The sequence below is a fragment of the Lepisma saccharinum genome, chromosome 1 (assembly GCF_977018435.1).
Source record: "Lepisma saccharinum chromosome 1, izLepSacc3.1, whole genome shotgun sequence".
NCBI lineage: Eukaryota > Metazoa > Arthropoda > Insecta > Zygentoma > Lepismatidae > Lepisma > Lepisma saccharinum.
Genome location: NC_139229.1, coordinates 183,918,987 through 183,936,305, shown reverse-complemented (window position 1 = coordinate 183,936,305; position 17,319 = coordinate 183,918,987). Strand labels below are relative to the sequence as shown.

Genomic DNA, 17,319 nt, shown 5'->3' with positions numbered 1-17,319 from the left:
TTACAGCCTCGGCTTTTAAGCGAAGTAAGAATATTTTAGTCCCTCGACATTACAGTTATGTTATCTTAGTTATATCTTACTTATGGTAAGGGGCTGTTTCTAATGTTATCCAGCAGTACAGATTATTTCCCTTTTATCTTAATTACTTACTGCCAGCAGTGTTTAATGCATTTTAAAAATTTGGAAAATAAGGGAACGCTAGGAAGTTTCGCTCAGGAAGTATGAAAATGCATACAACAAATTTTTATTTTATTGACGCTGGCTACCCTGCTGTGGATACTAGCAGACAACGCTCCACATGACAGCTGGTAGTTTACATCGCGAACTTTCAGCGGGAAGGCGTTGCAGCGTGGTATCGCAGAAGCTACTACTACACGCGTGCCGCCAACTTCGATACAACAAACTTACAGTTCGGGAAAGATAGCGAAAGTGTTCAGTACCTCGCATAGTTGACGCCAACCACACTGCCTGTAATTGTTTCTGTGTACAGTGTTTTTTTGAGTGATTCTTATTATTTATCGTTTTTGGGAACAGAAGAACCGAGTGACATTTTGTTTGGATTTCATACGCAATTGTGCTTTTACCTATTGCTTTATTCTTTATTTTTGGCGGTTTCGGTTGTTAAGAAAACTTCCCACCCTGGCTACGAAGAGTCTGTCCTCAGATGGACAAACAGGTAAGTTCATGTACTAATTTCTCTTAACTTGAGTGCTGTGCAAATATTTTTTTTTTAGGAATTTTTTGAAAGGGTGAGCGAGAAAATGTTTAGCACAATTATGATTAGGAAAAAGGCTTCAATTAATTAAATTTTGCCATTACCTTCTAAAAGAAGTCCACTATCATAAACCCCACTTCGGTTCAGTGGCGTGCCCAGGATTTCCGAAAGGGAGGGGTTATATGTACATTTCTTAAGTAGTCAGTCTTCATTTTGCCATATTTTCCTGCCTTTGAATTCTTTTTTTTAATGGCACCCCTTGGGCACGCCACTGCTTCGTTTCTAGTTATTTCTGATCATTTTTTCACAAGTAGAAACAAGTATTCTTGTTTTTACAGTAGTTTCAATTTGTTTCCAGTAGCAGTAGCCCACATTTTCCGTGCATTTTTAAAAATATATGTGGACCAGCGGACTATAACACACGACTGGTTAAAACTGCAATATTTCGCAAAATAGTGAAATTGAATGGATGGGGAAAATCACCTAAATTAGGAAATTAAATTTACCCAAGGACTTTTTTCGAGAGAAAACAATTAGCCATCCCATACTGAAATACTTAAAATATTGAGTTAACACTAGATCATTTCAAAAGCTTTGTCAATTAATTTTTAAACAATAAACGAACGATCTTAGTGATACGATAAGGAAAGATTACGCACCTTTACTTTTTTTCTCTCTCTAGAGTAGCTAGGCCTCGGGATAGCTTGCTGGTTGCGCTGTCATCTGGTAATGAGGGCCTCTCGGGTTCGATTCTTTGCAGAATTGCATTGTACACAATGGTTCCAATCCAACCTCAAACGGAAGTTTTGGACCCAATTAGCCTGTCTGAGCATAAAGCGTACTGAAAACAAATTTGGCGCAATTTTTTGTGAGAGTGTTGAGAAGTGTTTTCTCTCGAAAAATTCATTGTGTAAAGAAATGAAAAATTGGTAAAATATACTGCTGATACTGACTAGGTTCGAAGAGTCAAAGTTGAAAAACACTATTCTGTTTCTATTTGCATCTTTGTGACTTAAGTATTGTTTTTCTTCTAATTTTTGCTAATCGCAGGGGTAAGTAAATATAAAAAAGAAACAGTCTACGTTATGCTGAGATAGGCTAATCTGGACTGCACTTATTGTTGAAAGTAGGACCACTGGAATCCAAAGTTCCAAACGTACCTTCACTGGAAATTGAACGTGGGATCGGAACGACTTAAGATGACCGGACCCCTCTCCGATTTTCTTCATATTTGGCATACTTACTAATTGAGACCTCCTAATCACGAATCTGAAGTTAAAAGTTGTCGAAAACGTCTAGAAATTGCAAAATAAGTAGTCAGTTTTCGGAATGGAAACCGTCGATTTTCGCGAAATTTTGTTTCACAAGGAAATGTATATATTCCTGATACTACCCCGACACCAAATTTTAACTATTTTTGCCTAACCTAACCGCACGTCAATGGTTCGTGGGGCTAGCGTCAACGATTCGCAATTATTTTGCAATTTCTAGATCCTGATACTACCACGACACCAAATTTTAACTATGTTTGCCTAACCTAACCGAAACTAACCTAACCACACGTCAATGGTTCGTGGGGCTAGCGTCAATGGTTCGCAATTATTTTGCAATTTCTAGACGTTTCCGACAAGTTTTAACTTCAGATTCGTCATTAGCAGGCCTCAATTAGTAAGTATGCCAAATATGAAGAAAATCGGAGAGGGGTCCGGTCATCTTCAGTCATACCCTTGGGATCCTCTGATTAGTCTCGAAAATTGCATTTAGAATTTAGATTCTACTATTAATACAGGCTTTGTTGATACTTAATTGTATCAATGGTTTTAAGCAAGTGATGGAGTGAAATTAATTTTGGCTGGAATATAGTAGATGAGGGGTTTGGGGATTGCACATCTTCACTTCCAATTTTACTCATGTGTTGATCGAGGTAGGAGGTTTCAAGTGTTCTCTATCTGGTCTCGAAATCGACCAATTTCTTAGCCACTTAATGACAATGATCAATAATAGCATCCATTGGTTTTGCTGTGGGCCTGTGTTCGATTCACGATAATGTACCAATGTGCTTGTCTCTCGCCTGTTTTGCCAGTTCACCTTCCACCGTCATCGCAATTAACGGATAGAGGCAGAGAAAAGACTCCAGATAATTAAAATACCGAAGCAACATGCGAGGACCAATTATAACTTTTTTCCGTATTTAACTCCCATTCTTGTCTTGCAACACACCGTAACGAAATGCCATCACTAAACTTGTCTTTTGGGCGGTGCAGCTTTTACTGAAACCTTAAAAACCCATACTTGGCATTACGTAATATACGGGAAGCTTCGTGCGAATGCATTACATTGCACGATGATTTTTACTTTCATTACACTCGCTCAGTGTTAATGAAAGGGAACTAATTTTTGTGTTCAGAATTCGAACACGTCAACCTGATAAGAATTTCGTTGAGTGCCGGGTACTTTTGCGAGCGATAGAAAATTCGATCAGAACTGTTACGTCCATCGTGGTTAAGGTCCGCATTTTTCTACACGTAAAACCTGTAGGAATCAGATCTGCTTAATGCATAATTCATTCCATATGTCCTTAACGCAAAATTTTATCCAAATCAAGTAATGTTGGCGTCGGATAGGAAATGACAATTGTTACTATTATAATCATATCACCCAACCCGACATGGTCGTTTGGTAGTGTCTCTTCATGAATTTCATGTGTTCATTTATTCTCTTCGTTGCTACTAGCCTTAAGAGGAAGAAAAGAAACGCAAGATTAGAAAATTACAAACAGAAATAACCATATCCTAACAATAACGTGACGGTAGTTTCAAGGTCAGGATCTGTGTATCGAAAGAGATAGGATTGTGTTAGCTCCACAATGCAGGCGGGCAGTGAATCCTCTGTAATAAACTGTAAGCATTTAGAGAACAAGTAGTGTACGTACTTTGTGACGTTCTTTCTTTTGAATCCGCAGATAGCCAACGCTACTGTTCGGAACTCACTTTGAAATGCACCCAGTCCCACCTGAGAATAAATTCAAACTTTATTTTTTGTAAAGGTGGGAAAAATCTTAATTTTAGGATGAGATCACTTGTAATTTATTCGTCAAAATAACAGTCGAAAATGGGTACTGAGCTTCATCATAACCAGTTAAGAATGTACGCTATGTAAGTTTGTAATTGTGTACAGAGTTGTTATTCATTATAATTGTTATAATTATTCTAATAATATTAGGAGATGGATGTAGTTCACATTGCAGGGAAACGTTGTTAGGAAGTACGTTGTACTAAATCACAATCTCTCCTGGGAGACTCGACGATGGCATAGTGGTAACGTCGCCACCTTGTTATCTATGGATTCCAGGTTCGATGCCCGGTGAAGGCATATAGCGGTTCGGACCGCACTTTGAACCGTAGGTCCATTTCCGATTAGCCTATATGTGCATAAAATGGACTTAAAACAAAAGCCATACTTCACTCATTAATATCTCCCTTTTTAAAATGTAAAGAACCTTTTGACACCACCTTAAAAGAAAACTACGCTACTTCTTGCACTTTTCTCTTATTTCTGGCATCAAATGCCGTTTGAGATCTTGGCAGGATACCAGATCAGGTTGCATAAGCGTACAAGAGCACTTCTTTGGCACTTTGCTATGCCTCGCGTGCACCCACCAAGGCGTGAAGGACGGCTTCTCCACCTGATTTAATCACTGACCTATCCCAAGCTTCTTGTTCCATCTTTAGAAATGGCACGGAGAGTGGGATTTCTGATTTAGTATTCCAATTAAGATTCTGTTTCTATCTGTGTGGATGCTTTCTCCTCTCACTGGCTTCCTGCATCAACTTCTGCACTCTCGCTTTCATCCAACAGAGTACATTTATCATCACCTTATTTATTATATTTCCTGCTTTTCTTCTAATTAAATATTCATGAATTGCTTTTGGGAGAAAGTCTAACTGGTTTAAACTAAGGTGGCATTCAGCTTTATTTTTTACACTTTCCAGTGAAGTAGTGGCCTTGTAACCAAAGGGTGGGTGTCGTGTCCGATTCCTTGTAGATTAGGGGGCCTCAACGATGGTGCAGTGGTAATGCTGTCGGATTGTAATCAAGGCGTCTCGGGTTCGATACCCAGTATAGTCATATTGTACAGTGCTTCGGATCTCTCTTTAAACTGTAGGCCCAGTCCCGGTTATGTGAATAAAGTGGACTTAAAACAATTAAAACAAACAAATTCCTTCTAAATTACGGTTTGCCAGGAGGCAAAGGTAAGATAAGGCAAAGTTCCCCGTGCATATAGCACCGTGCCATGAAGGCACATTTTGGGGATGTGGGGTTAGGCCTTTACCCCCTCATCCCCTCAGGTACACATTGATTCGAGGCTGGGTGAGCCCCAGAGCTGCTTTATGCAGAGACAAGGTCGAAAAAATTCCAACCTTAGATCACCCAACCCGGGAATCGAACCTGAAATATAATTATTGCGAACGGATATAATTTAGATATGATGTAAATATCGTGGGCGGATTAAGGTGAAACTACTAAGACCATCGATACATATTCAGAGAACATATACTAACGTACACAACAGATAAGACATCCACCGCAAGCGAGTTCAAGATCTGGGCTAGATTACAATACTGTAATATTCGAATTGGAAAAAAAAATGCTGGAAATGGGGTTCGTGCTCGTTCATGTTTTGGGATTTTTTAAGTGAAAAGGCATTGTACTTTTAATTTGAAAAATTTAAATCGGCAGTGACAAAATAGATATTATTATTTCTCTGGACCCATGTTCATAGACATGGAAACGTCGAACTCGGAAATAAAATATAGAGGCCCAGCTTTTACAAAACATAAGTAGTCGAAAATCATAGGCGTAACTTGGCGGGGTCAAAACTTTCAGGTTAATCAATTTTGAACTTAAGGATACTTTTGTCCCAAAGTTAAGACGCAAGTGTGATTCCATTCAACCCACCAGAGTTTGGCTTCAAGTTACGCCCATGGTCCAAATGCTACATGTCTATGGTGCTTTCGCTTAATCTTGAAAGAAGCCAGGTTGAAGAAACCCAAAGACCATCTGAATGGACTCTTGGACGCTTGAAGTAGAAATTATTAGATGGAGCCTTTTGGCTAGCTGGAGTGGATGTTCTTATGTTTAACATTGCGACAGTGAGATGGCTGGAAAGGATGGTTGCTTAAATTTTCCTAACCGGGGAATGCCATCCATCCGCTTCACCTCTCACTTCGAGCGTTACCTGAAACACCATCTTATTGAAACGAACAATTTCAGGCACAATTTCTAATCGATTTTTCTTTTGCCTTTGGACTTCGCGGATAGCGTAGGTAGCCTAGAATGTAAGTCTCACATACACATACATCACACATATCGGTAGCGATCAACTATTAAATAATTATGTATGGTGATATAAACGTACATACGTGTTTTACCAGGATCTGGATACTGGGCCATCGCTCTCAGCGCATCCGAAACTGTTTTATTACATTTTCCGGCGAGTGAAGTGGAAGTAATTGTACCGGAAGTCTGTTAATGATTCAAAGGAATTCGTATAAATCACCCTTCGTAGGTTTTCAGATCGTGGAGTTAACGGCAGCAGAGCTCTGAACATTCCTAACGTAAGGAGCAATTTGGTTCTGCATAACTGGGTGCGAGTGAAGTTTACCGACAGGAATAATTATCTATTCGCCACGCTTTGTATGTCCACGTCCACTTGTCGATTAAGTGTTGCGTGTACGTAGTCCGCCACTTCACACAAGAGCCCTTGGCCTCGTCACAATTTCATGGTGTGGTTAAAGATGGTGGAAGTGTTGCGTAAGGATTTATGGAATTTGGGATGTTGAGATTTGGTTCCAGTGGCATTTGGCAATTTATAGAGCTCTTTTGTGTACGATACCAGTGATTGTGAACAAACGAGTATTCGTTGTTGGTTGGTTAATTTGCTTCTCAAATTTTTAGACGTTAAACACCTTGATGAGGAATATCGGAGAAGTCCTCTGAAATGCCAAATAAAAAAAATTAACAATGTCTCTGACAATGAAGCGACGCATGAAAGCATGGTAGAACAACCAAAAGTTCAACATGGATTCGAACACACGGTCCTCGATCTTATGCGTGTAATTCAGAGGTTGCTCGATTAGTGAAATAGGCTGCCTACTCAAATTTGGAAATTTATGGACAGAAACATGAGGATAGAAAATGACATCACAAACGTGATAAAAGTCTAGAGAAATGAGGTTTTGAGTTATCGAGAACATATACCCTCGAAATTAGATCGAGGCTGATTTAGATTTCCCCCAGAGCCATTTTTTGCATACATGACACATACCCTATACTTGTTCTTTTGTCGCTATATATTCATTTACATATAGAGTTTAATTAAACCTCCGTGAATATAGTCTCGTTACGAAATTGGATTTTATCATAACAACAGCAGATATAACCCGACCAGTGATTTATAATACTCATAAAATACGGTAATTGTAGGTTAAATCAACCTTACACTCCCATCCTCCAATGGCCATACCCCAGTTTGATATAATTCTCGCTAAACCCCTAAACTCGCGGCAAAATTACATTTTCTATATTTCCATTCTCTCTGACACTTTAGGGCCTCCCCGATGGCGCAGTAGAAGCGTCGTCACCTTGTAATCAAGGGGTTCCGGGTTCGATACCCGGTGGAGGCACGTAGTGGTTCGGATCCCACTTTAAACTGTAGGTCCAGTCCCGATTAGCCTTACTGTGCATAAAGTGGACCTAAAACAACCCAATCTCTGACACTTTAATCGTGACGATAAGGATGAATAATCTTATGAAATAGACGATGGAATAAGCTGAAACATAGTCAGTGATTCGAATCCAGAACCTATCAAGGTTACCAAGGCTTCGAATGATCCCCGGCTTCGTAGTACGCTGTAATTAGCTGAGGCTTTCAAGTTTTGATGATTGGGAAGATATTTACTTCGACGACGTCGTTCGTGTCTCCAAATTTCACGACACAGGCATTATACAGTGGAGCTCGGGAGATCGTTAGTGTCAAGGCAAAATGGACGGGCGATTGATGCACCGACTGATGACTTGGGAAGGGAAATGTCAGCACATTCCTCGGAGAACAGCGACCGCAACCTGCGAAAAAACCTTCTGCACGTGCAGCTCTATTTACGGAACAATTGCTCTTGGCGGGGGACGAAAGGAGAATAGAGAAGAATTTTCGGAAAGAAAACTAAGATATGTGTACAAGTATGAAATTTCCTTACTGCCTGACAAGTAATCAGTAGTGTTGCCAGGTATTGATATGTGCTAGGAAGGATGAAATTTGACATAATCACTTGTGCACTTGTACATATACAATACATAACTAGAAAGCCATTGTTTCAAATTTCGTGTAATGTTCATAAATTTTGGACGGTGATTGAAAGACCTATATTTTACAGATAACGATAACAACTTAGTTTTTGCACTCTATCTTGAGTTTCGGCTTAGGAATGACATCGTCTCGTCTCGAGTTTTAAATGTCTGTTTCGTCCCGTCTCTATTTATAAACATCAGTCTCGATCTCGTGTCGACTCGCAAAGTATACAGTGGCGAGCACTGTAATATGGAGATATGTTGGAGCTAGAAAACATCCCTCACTCCTTCGTTTTTCAAGTATGTATTTATGTATGACACTTTTTTTCTTTCCACGTTCACTATATCGACAAAAATATTCAATATCAGCTGACCATCCACCCCATAGACAGGCGTAGCGCACGCTACCTCTGGATATGTAGATAAGAGGTTCGCCACTGAGTATAAACAACATACACACAGTGTCTTGCCATTGGCAGAGGCAATTATTGGGCGTATTGTCAGTCAGAATACCGTGAATACGTTTGTTGTCCTAGCATCTAATGGAAGTAAAAGTATTGACTCTGTGGTCTAGTTTACTGTGCATAAAGTGGACTTAAAACAACAAGTCAATCAATCAATCTGTGGTCTAGGGATTAGCGAAGCCGTAGTTTCGATTGATTGATAGATTTGGTGTTTTAAGTCCACTTTATGCACAGTTAGGCTAATTGGGACTGGACCTACAGTTTAAAGTGGAATCCGAACCATTATGTGCCTCCACCGGGAATCGAACCCGGGACTCCGTAGTTTCGAGTCTAGGGCAAGGTATTTTTATATGCTTCTTTCTTTTCTTTCGGCTGTATTAATATTTGCATCTTTCCCAGTTATAATGCTACAACACTGAAAATGTTCACAATAAATCTGTAGATGTTTCGTTACTACTATATATTCATTGTCTGATAATTTCGGTTCATTCGCGGAATCAAATTAAAATTCTGAAATTTAATGTAGACGTTGGACTGAATTGTTTATTGCTTTGATTTGATATTAAAATTAAGTGGATGCGTCAGCCATAATTGCTATTTGCACCTTTCACACAGTGCAGGATAGTTTATGGATTTAAACCACTGACCATACTGAGTTGACGCTGGTTTTTTTATTCTGAGCGGCCGTAGAGAAAAAAAATCTTGGCTACGATGCTCGTGTGCACGCACTTTTTTTCTTTTGAAGTGTGAAAACATGATTGCCTGGTATTAGCTGAATTCAACTGCTTTTAAAAGTAACGAATCTCTTCTTTATTTTTTTTACACCATATATCACTCCGCGGCTATAAATCGACAAACGAAAATATTCAAGGTGAACTCATACATATTCCTTATACGGAAGTTTTCCGGTTACGAGGCAGGACGAATAAAAAAAGAGAGAAATGAATGTCGACATTTCGATTGCTTTGTAGTTCCTAGAGCCATAAAGCGAATAAAAAGTTCTGATTCAGGGTTGCAGCAGATGTTTGATTGTTACGCAGACTGTGTAATTAAACCACGTAACTGCGTTTTAATGCCGAGATAAAGGGGCGAAACTGGAAGCTCGGGGCAAAACAAATGAAGAGTGCGATTATAGAGGGATCCATGGATGAAGCCATGTTGGTGACCTTGAAACAGTGAATTATACATTTGCAGGAAGCCAGTGGCTATTCACTTTCTTAATGAGCGATGCTTTTGCCTCCACCCAGCCACGTAACACTCGAAACTATGTGGTACAGTTTCGAAAACGGCCTGATTCTCCTAACGCGTTCCGCAAAGTAAAGCAATTCCAGCAGTGATGTGCGTTGTACGCGTAAACAAGGACCTGGTTTTAGATGACGCAATTTGTAATGCACACACACACACACGTTATCTCTGGAAAGGGGACATGTAGATGATGCCGAAAGAGAGGAAGCAGATTTCGAAAAAGGGACTTAAAAGAAAGAGATTGACTTAAAAGAGTGAGAAAATGGGGAAAAGAGAGAAGGAAAATCTGTGTAGACAGGGAGGAGAAACTGTAGGTACGTAATAGGGAAAGGAAATAGAAACAGAGAGATGAGGATAAGAGAGTGTGTGTGTGTGTGTGTGTGTGTGTGTAAGAGAGAGGTAAGAAAACAGGCAATATGAAGAGCTAGAGAGCATTTCTGCGAGGATGACGTTTTCACGAGTATATTTTTACAAGCGGCTAAATTCCGAGTTTACTAATTTGAAAGGTCATGAAGAAGAACATTTTTTCTTCACAATGTTTTCCTCGCTAGGTCTCGAGGAATTTATAGACTCGTAGCCTACATTCTATTTATCATGTAGAAAATAGAATAGTTCAGCTTACAGTAGATGGAAGTCGAAGTTTGAAAATTAGTTTGCTCTTGAAGGATCTGTCGGACATAGAAATTGGATTATAACTGCAAAACTAGCATGTGGGTATTTTTCATTGTACGAACTTTTTTGTTAGCATGCAACACTGATAATTGTCTCGTAATCAGTGGGTCCTGGGTTTAATTCACGGTGGAGGAACATTGCGCAGTGGTTCGGGTCCCACTTTAAACTGTAGATCCTGTCCCTATTTACCTCTGTACATAAAGTGAATTTAAAAATAAACTCAAACTCAATATTAATGATTGTTCTACTTCGTACTGTTCAGAGAATGGACATTAAAAAAAACTTGATGTTACCCATACAATAGGAAGTTTTTCTAATGTAGTGATAGTTTCTGGAAACGTTAATTTGTTTTATGTGCTCCTCCCTTCTCAGGTTAACAAATAGTCAATGAGGTCCTTGAACTTCCTTGAACAATACGTGTAACTCTTTTCCCCAGAATCCATGTTATTGTGCTATACAGACAAAAAACAACAACCCTGAAACAAAACAAACAGAAGAAAAGAAGCAAGAACATAGCACGTTACCATTTCTCGTTTCGTGTAAACCCGCCTCCTAGAAGTTCAAGGTTATTCAAGGTCATTAATACAAGGAGCGCACGTAATGCTATTATACACTGTGAGGCTTCTGAGAACCAAGACGGCGAATTGTTAAATTCTTTCTTTTCGGGAAGATTCCGTGACATGCTAAATGTGAAAATGTGCCCTATGATGAGCAAACCGGTCTGCGTGTCTTCCAAAGCTGCAGTGGCTATTTCGTCACGACGGGCTTGGCTAATCTTACCTCAAGTTCTCCCTTGTCATTTATCATGAGGGCTTTTTTTTTAATCTTATCCCATGTTGTCCGTGCAGAGTGGTATTGCAAGATAGTGCGTTTCTTCCGTATATTTCGTGTTTGTTTCGTCACGTCTTCCTTTTAGGTTTGAGCATGGTGACGGTCTAGTAGCTAATATGGGTGTTGTTGTCAGAGGACAATCAGCCAAAAATAAGTCTTCCTCGCAGTATGCCCTGACAAGTCTCCCAGCGGTTAGGTGGTCAGAAATCTTGTTTTCCATCTTTGTATAACTCCAGTGAACTTTCCCTGGATAGTTATGCGAGAAGCGTCAACGCCCCTTGGGCACGTGGCTGTACAAGTCCAGCTATATATAGTGATTGGGGCACCTAATCTTCTCCACCCCTCCTTTAGTGGAGGTGGTGTGAGCAGCATCACGCTCCGGCCACCAAAGTTTTACTGGAAATTAGCTTCTATTAACTCAACTACTGTCCAACCATTCAAAATTAATCAGGAAGAATAATTAACTTTGAATGCTCTTCACAATACTGGCTGGCAATTATAATTGGTGCAAGTTAAGTTTCACATATCTGTATCTCAAGGTTCCAGATCCAATTGTCGTCTATGGTTGGAGATCAATGGACAGATCTACCATGGTATGCTAAACTCCCATATAAGGATGGCGCTGACGCTTATTTGGTGTTCAGACCTCCGTAGAAGAGTGGTTAGCACGACGCCAGAGGTCCCGGTTTCGAATCCTGGCCTGGACATGGGTGTTCTTTGTGAGTGTCCCTTCATAAATTTTATATAATCACGCACGTTCATCTTCGTGATTAACCAAAAGTGACAGAAAAGCGAAGTAAAATAAACTAAATCAAACAATTAAATCTTACTTGGTCCCATAATTTCAGTACGAATGATTTAAAACGTGGCGAAAGTAGTGTTCCCCATAATCCAGACTGACAGTTAAGAGTGGTTCCGTCTGCTGCTAATTTATTGGATGGATGCATCCATCAGTGACATCTTTCTGCCTGTATCTCGTAATGATCTCACACGTTATATGTTCATTGGCTTTCTCGTAAGACGGCGCAGTTGCAGTGTAATCAGATTTGCAGCACGCTAAGGCCCATGACTACATAACAAGCTACATCATAAAGTGATTTTGCTCACAGACTGAAAGAGAGGCGGAAGCCAATATTTATGTTCACACGCCAGTCTTTCTGATTGGGAAGAGAGAGGGGGAGAAGAGTTGTATTTCTATTATTCTGGGTGGATGTACATCGTTACGAGTCGCGTTTCAGGACCCTTTAGTATGTTTTCGGATCTCGAACCATCGATCGCCTGAACGGTAGGTAAACTCGAGACTATCTTCGATAGAGGCATTGCTTACTCAGATCATTAATTTAAGAAACTTAGAGACGTCAGCTTACGGAAGGCGAATTTTACTACGGTTTTGTGTACAATCACAATAATATTTGGTACCTTTAAGCAAAAAATCAAGGCTCAAATAAAGCCTGTTGACCTAAATTAAAATTATTTTTAGTGTCTAGGTCAATACTGAACAGAGATCGCATCTGCAACCTAACTGGTGAAAATCTCGTTTGGTCTTAACAAACAAGCTTTTGGTAGTCATTAGACCATTGCTCGTATTTGTATTTTGTTATTTTACGACGATATTTCTTCACTTCTGTTGAATAGTGGCGATGAGGTAGAATGATAATTAGGCGAAAAATATAAAAAAAATAAAAAGGTCATTATAACGAGCTTCTAAACCAGAGGTCCCAGGTTTAGAAACCTGGACTAGGCATAGATGCATCTTTGTGTTTGTCCCATCATCAATTTCATCAGTTCTTTATTCATCTCCATCGTCCCTGTTAACCCAAGAGAGAAAAGCGACCTAAAATAACCGACATAGAAAGAAATAGGGGACATTATTGTTGGTCGTGCGCGATCATATAGATTAGTGAAAGTAATTGAAGAAAATTGAATAGGACATCTTAAGACTGCATCCTTATACGAACAGGTGTTCTCGTGTTAACAGCCAGGTTAAATCGGAAGCTAACTCCAATTTAACCTGGCTGTTAACCCGAGAACACCTGTTCGAATCACGTCGGCAGGAAACCTACAATTCCTATTTACGTCCTTATAGATTGACAACCCGATATTCACTGAAAATATATCTGGTGGAATACCTTGTGAGGCTGTGCCATTCTAAGAGTAAACAATGATGAAAAGGGTAAACGTGAGCGAAATATCGGTTCTTGGAACTGCAAACTATTTTTTACAACAACTGTACCACCTATTCAGAAAAACTGTTTCGGTACAAATACACAGTGAATATACCTGACGTTTTTGCGGATACCAGTGCTGTTACTTGACCCATAGAGTGTAAAGCTAACGTGGGACGTTTGGTTCTGAATACCGTTGTCCCGACAAAGCCTTACCTTTTTCCAAGCTTTACAAAGTTTCTCCCGTCGCCGATTGAATAGAAGCGGGCGAAAGAGTCTTTGCGAGGGGGCAGGGCGACAGTGGAAGAAATTCCCCCATATGTTCGCTAGCACCCTGGCATCATATATTTCATGCGTGATGGAGGCTGGGTGAGGACCAGTGTTTCCACCTGTGAAGTTTTCATTTTTGGTGTCCGTTTTTGCTTCCTCTTTTCTTATACACTGAAAGAGAGGTAATATTTTACCAACTCGCTTGCACAGACGTCCGCGACATTAACGAACACTCTAGTTTTGTAATGCAGTGGACTGGGTTCAATTCCTGATCAGGACTCAGCGGTTCCATAATCTAACCGTTGCTGTGTGCTAGGAAAACCAGAGGTTCTGCGTTCCAGACATTGTTACTTGTCAAGAAATTGAGATTTTTCATATAAACATTCTAATTGCGCGCAGAAACTAATTAAGACCAGATATGTAATTTTAATGAGAATCTGAACCCTATCAACCTGTTCTTTGAATATCAGTATATCAATAGATATGTGTCATTAGCTTCTTGATTGTAAAAAGTAAGTTTGTTTTACGTTCACTCTATACTCATATAGGCTGATCGAGACTGAACTTACAGCTTAAACTTGGATGGAACTATTGTGCCTCCACCGGGGATCGAACCAAGGTGCCTCCACCGGGGATCGAACCAAGAACCCCGTGATTTCAAGGTGAAAGCACTGCCAATACATCACTAAACAGGCCCGACTTCGTGATTCATTCGTGACAATGAATTTCCCGAATATGGTGGCTCTCTCTCAATGTTCGGTTCCTAACCAAGACCAGCAAAAGGCTGGGTCCGTGCCATGTTGAGATTTTCCTGCAGAGTTGCAAACGCTGCGAGTGAATATGGGTAAGCGTCCACCTGGGTACTTGTTGTCGTGGTCTAATCGGCACCTGGTTGAGGCACGTGGCAGATGTTAGGTCCCCGTGCGCTTGGCGTCATTCAGCGACGGTTGAAGCGTGCCCAGCGACTCATCACTGCCCCTACACAATTCACCCGCACCCTTCTTCGGGCTATGCGTCATTATTCGAGGCCTGGGGGAACGATTGATAGGGGCAACGGACATATGGCACGGGCTAACGATACAAATGCACATGCCGGTATATGAAAGGCGACCAGCACCCACAATGAATTCGTTGGCCAGGTGCCGAATGTTTATTTGTGTTATTATTTTTGCAGTTTCTGTGTTTTCCGATGATGATTTCACTCGGCTTTAGTCGGGGTGGTCGTGGGTTCTGTGTTTCACTCAGTGACGCGAGCACAATTGGCGAGCTTCTTCACAAGAAGCATTTTCCACAAGCATCACTCAAAATGTTATGATGACTGTAAATAATATTTGTTCTACTAAACAAAATGTGAATCAAATTTACAGGATTTTTATACATCACAAGGCTTGATTGATGTTTTTTTTCAACTGATGCTGGTACCCTCTCCCCACAAGAATCCAAAACGTTTTATATAACACAAATCCTTAATGGACTGATGAAAACTGCATTTTTTTAAGTAATTATTTTTATATAATATATATTTTTTGCAAATTTCATATCTGGACAAAAAAATTAGAAGGTAAAGAAAGCTGCATTAGGGTAGAAGGCTGTTACTTTCTTCCCCCCCTCAAATTTTGGCATTGATCTAGAAAACAAGGTAGCCCGTTACCACTACCACCAACAACAACCATTATTTATGTAATAAATTTTAGTTTTTTCAAGAAGATGCTTCACGCAGAGAAATACCCTTACACAAAATTAGTGCTGAAGGCTTGTAGATTTGATTATTAGAAAGATCATATGCGCATCATCACCTGTGTTATTTTCAACTTCTACCTAATACAACAAAACCAATTTTTTGGTTAGCAAATGAAGTTAACAAATAATGTCTCTGACAAAAATATTATGCAGATACGTAAAACTCCTTACCAATAACAGTTTAAAACATATCAGAAAGCTAAAATTACCGTGCCTGTGATAAAAGCAGTTTTTCAGGCTACCGGGACACTCGGCACAGAGACAGGCTCACGGGATTTCACTGGGTGTAGATCCACGTCTCAGAGCCCCGTTAGACTCCAAACATGCAGTTTTCTATCCAAAAAGGACACACCACTCACTCCCTGGGAAAGATCGGTTATTGGAAAAACAAAGTAGCTATGGTATGCATATAAAGTAATGGAGGGAAATGACTGATATATTTACGATTAATAAATATGGCAAAATTCAGGAGAATGAGAAACCACAATGAAAATAAATAAATATATATATATATATATATATATATATATATATATATATATATATATGCAAGGTAACAGATCAAAGGCCAGGATTGAATTCCTCGAACAGGAACAGAAACCTTCTCCTGTCTGTGTCAACCTGCGCAAACGAAGGTGTTATTTTCATACGTGATTAGTAGCAGCAACTACTCTGCTAATGTTACTGCATCTTACCACATTTCTTCCGGTGCCAAGTGCGATCTGTCTCCAGCACTTGGTGGGAGGATGTTATTCTTCGTGAGGATCTAAGCAACAGTTAGTGAGGGTAACATGATATGTCCGATTGCCTCCAGTACTATTGCATTTTCGCTTACTTTGCGAGTGTTGTTTCTCTTTTTGTGTTGCTGCCGAACAGTTACTTCCAGCGACTGTTGTTGTAACCTGTTTGAATGTCATGGGAAACCTAAACGGGCTGAAAGAGATTGTATATTTGGTGTCAAGTTTAGCTTCTGCACTCAGCTGCCTACAAGAGTCCGTGTAACTCATGGTAATCCGTTACGATACAGAAAAAAAAGCAGAGAGAAACGTTACGATTTATTGGTAAACTACTGAAAGCCCTCTAAAGGTTTCACTTTACATCGGTGATGCATTGATCATCAATGTAATAATAATAAAAATTGTGGTGTTTCGGTATATACTGTTATTTGGACTACATATTATGTTTCAATCAGGTAGTTTTTGCAATGGTGAATTCGATAAGGTGATGGATTGTCGAGCAGGGAACCAGGGTTAGGCTTCCGGGTTGTGGTCTCGGCTGCAAATTTGTCCGCCGATGTCCCTGCAGAAGTGGCTGCGGAACCTACTTTGATTATACCATGATGCATGCTAGGAAGAGATAGAAGTGAAGTGACTGTAGCTTGCTACTTATTGCATCATCACCTCCAGTACGATTGACAGGGAATATATGAGGTCCTACCTCAACACTGTTATGTATCTTTGTGGTATAAAGGCACATATCATCTGTGACGGAGTGACTAGTATTTGCTTGGGTTCTAGGTTTTAAGTTCGAATCCTGCAGTACAAAAAGTGTGGTGTAAAATGCAAGCAAGCGTGGCCTTAGTGTTAATTCGGGATTGGCGTTGTTCATCATCATCTATGGTGTTTTGTTACACGATTAGATGTTCAGTTACACATTTGATGGCAACCAAGTAGCTTATGTAGAGTGCAAGTAAGGCGTATATGTTTGTCCGTTCAATTCATACCATCGGATCACCATTATTAACCTAGAGAGGTAGAAAAGCGACGTAAAATAACCAAAATAGAGAAAGAGCAATATGAGTGAATAACTTTATTCTTTTTATTTGAAAGAAATATCGAACGTTTTCTCGACAGCGTATTGGCTAACGCTG

General features: G+C 39.9%; 1 protein-coding gene across 1 annotated transcript in view; it reads left to right on the top strand.

Annotated features, from left to right (window-relative positions):
- Nucleotides 1-325: 325 nt before the first annotated feature.
- insc (spindle orientation adaptor protein inscuteable) overlaps nt 326-17,319 on the top strand; it is a 111,845-nt gene continuing 94,851 nt past the window's right edge. The window contains exon 1 of the mRNA XM_083144082.1: nt 326-676. The gene's annotated coding sequence lies outside the window, so the exon portion shown is untranslated. The remainder of the gene's footprint in view (nt 677-17,319) is intronic.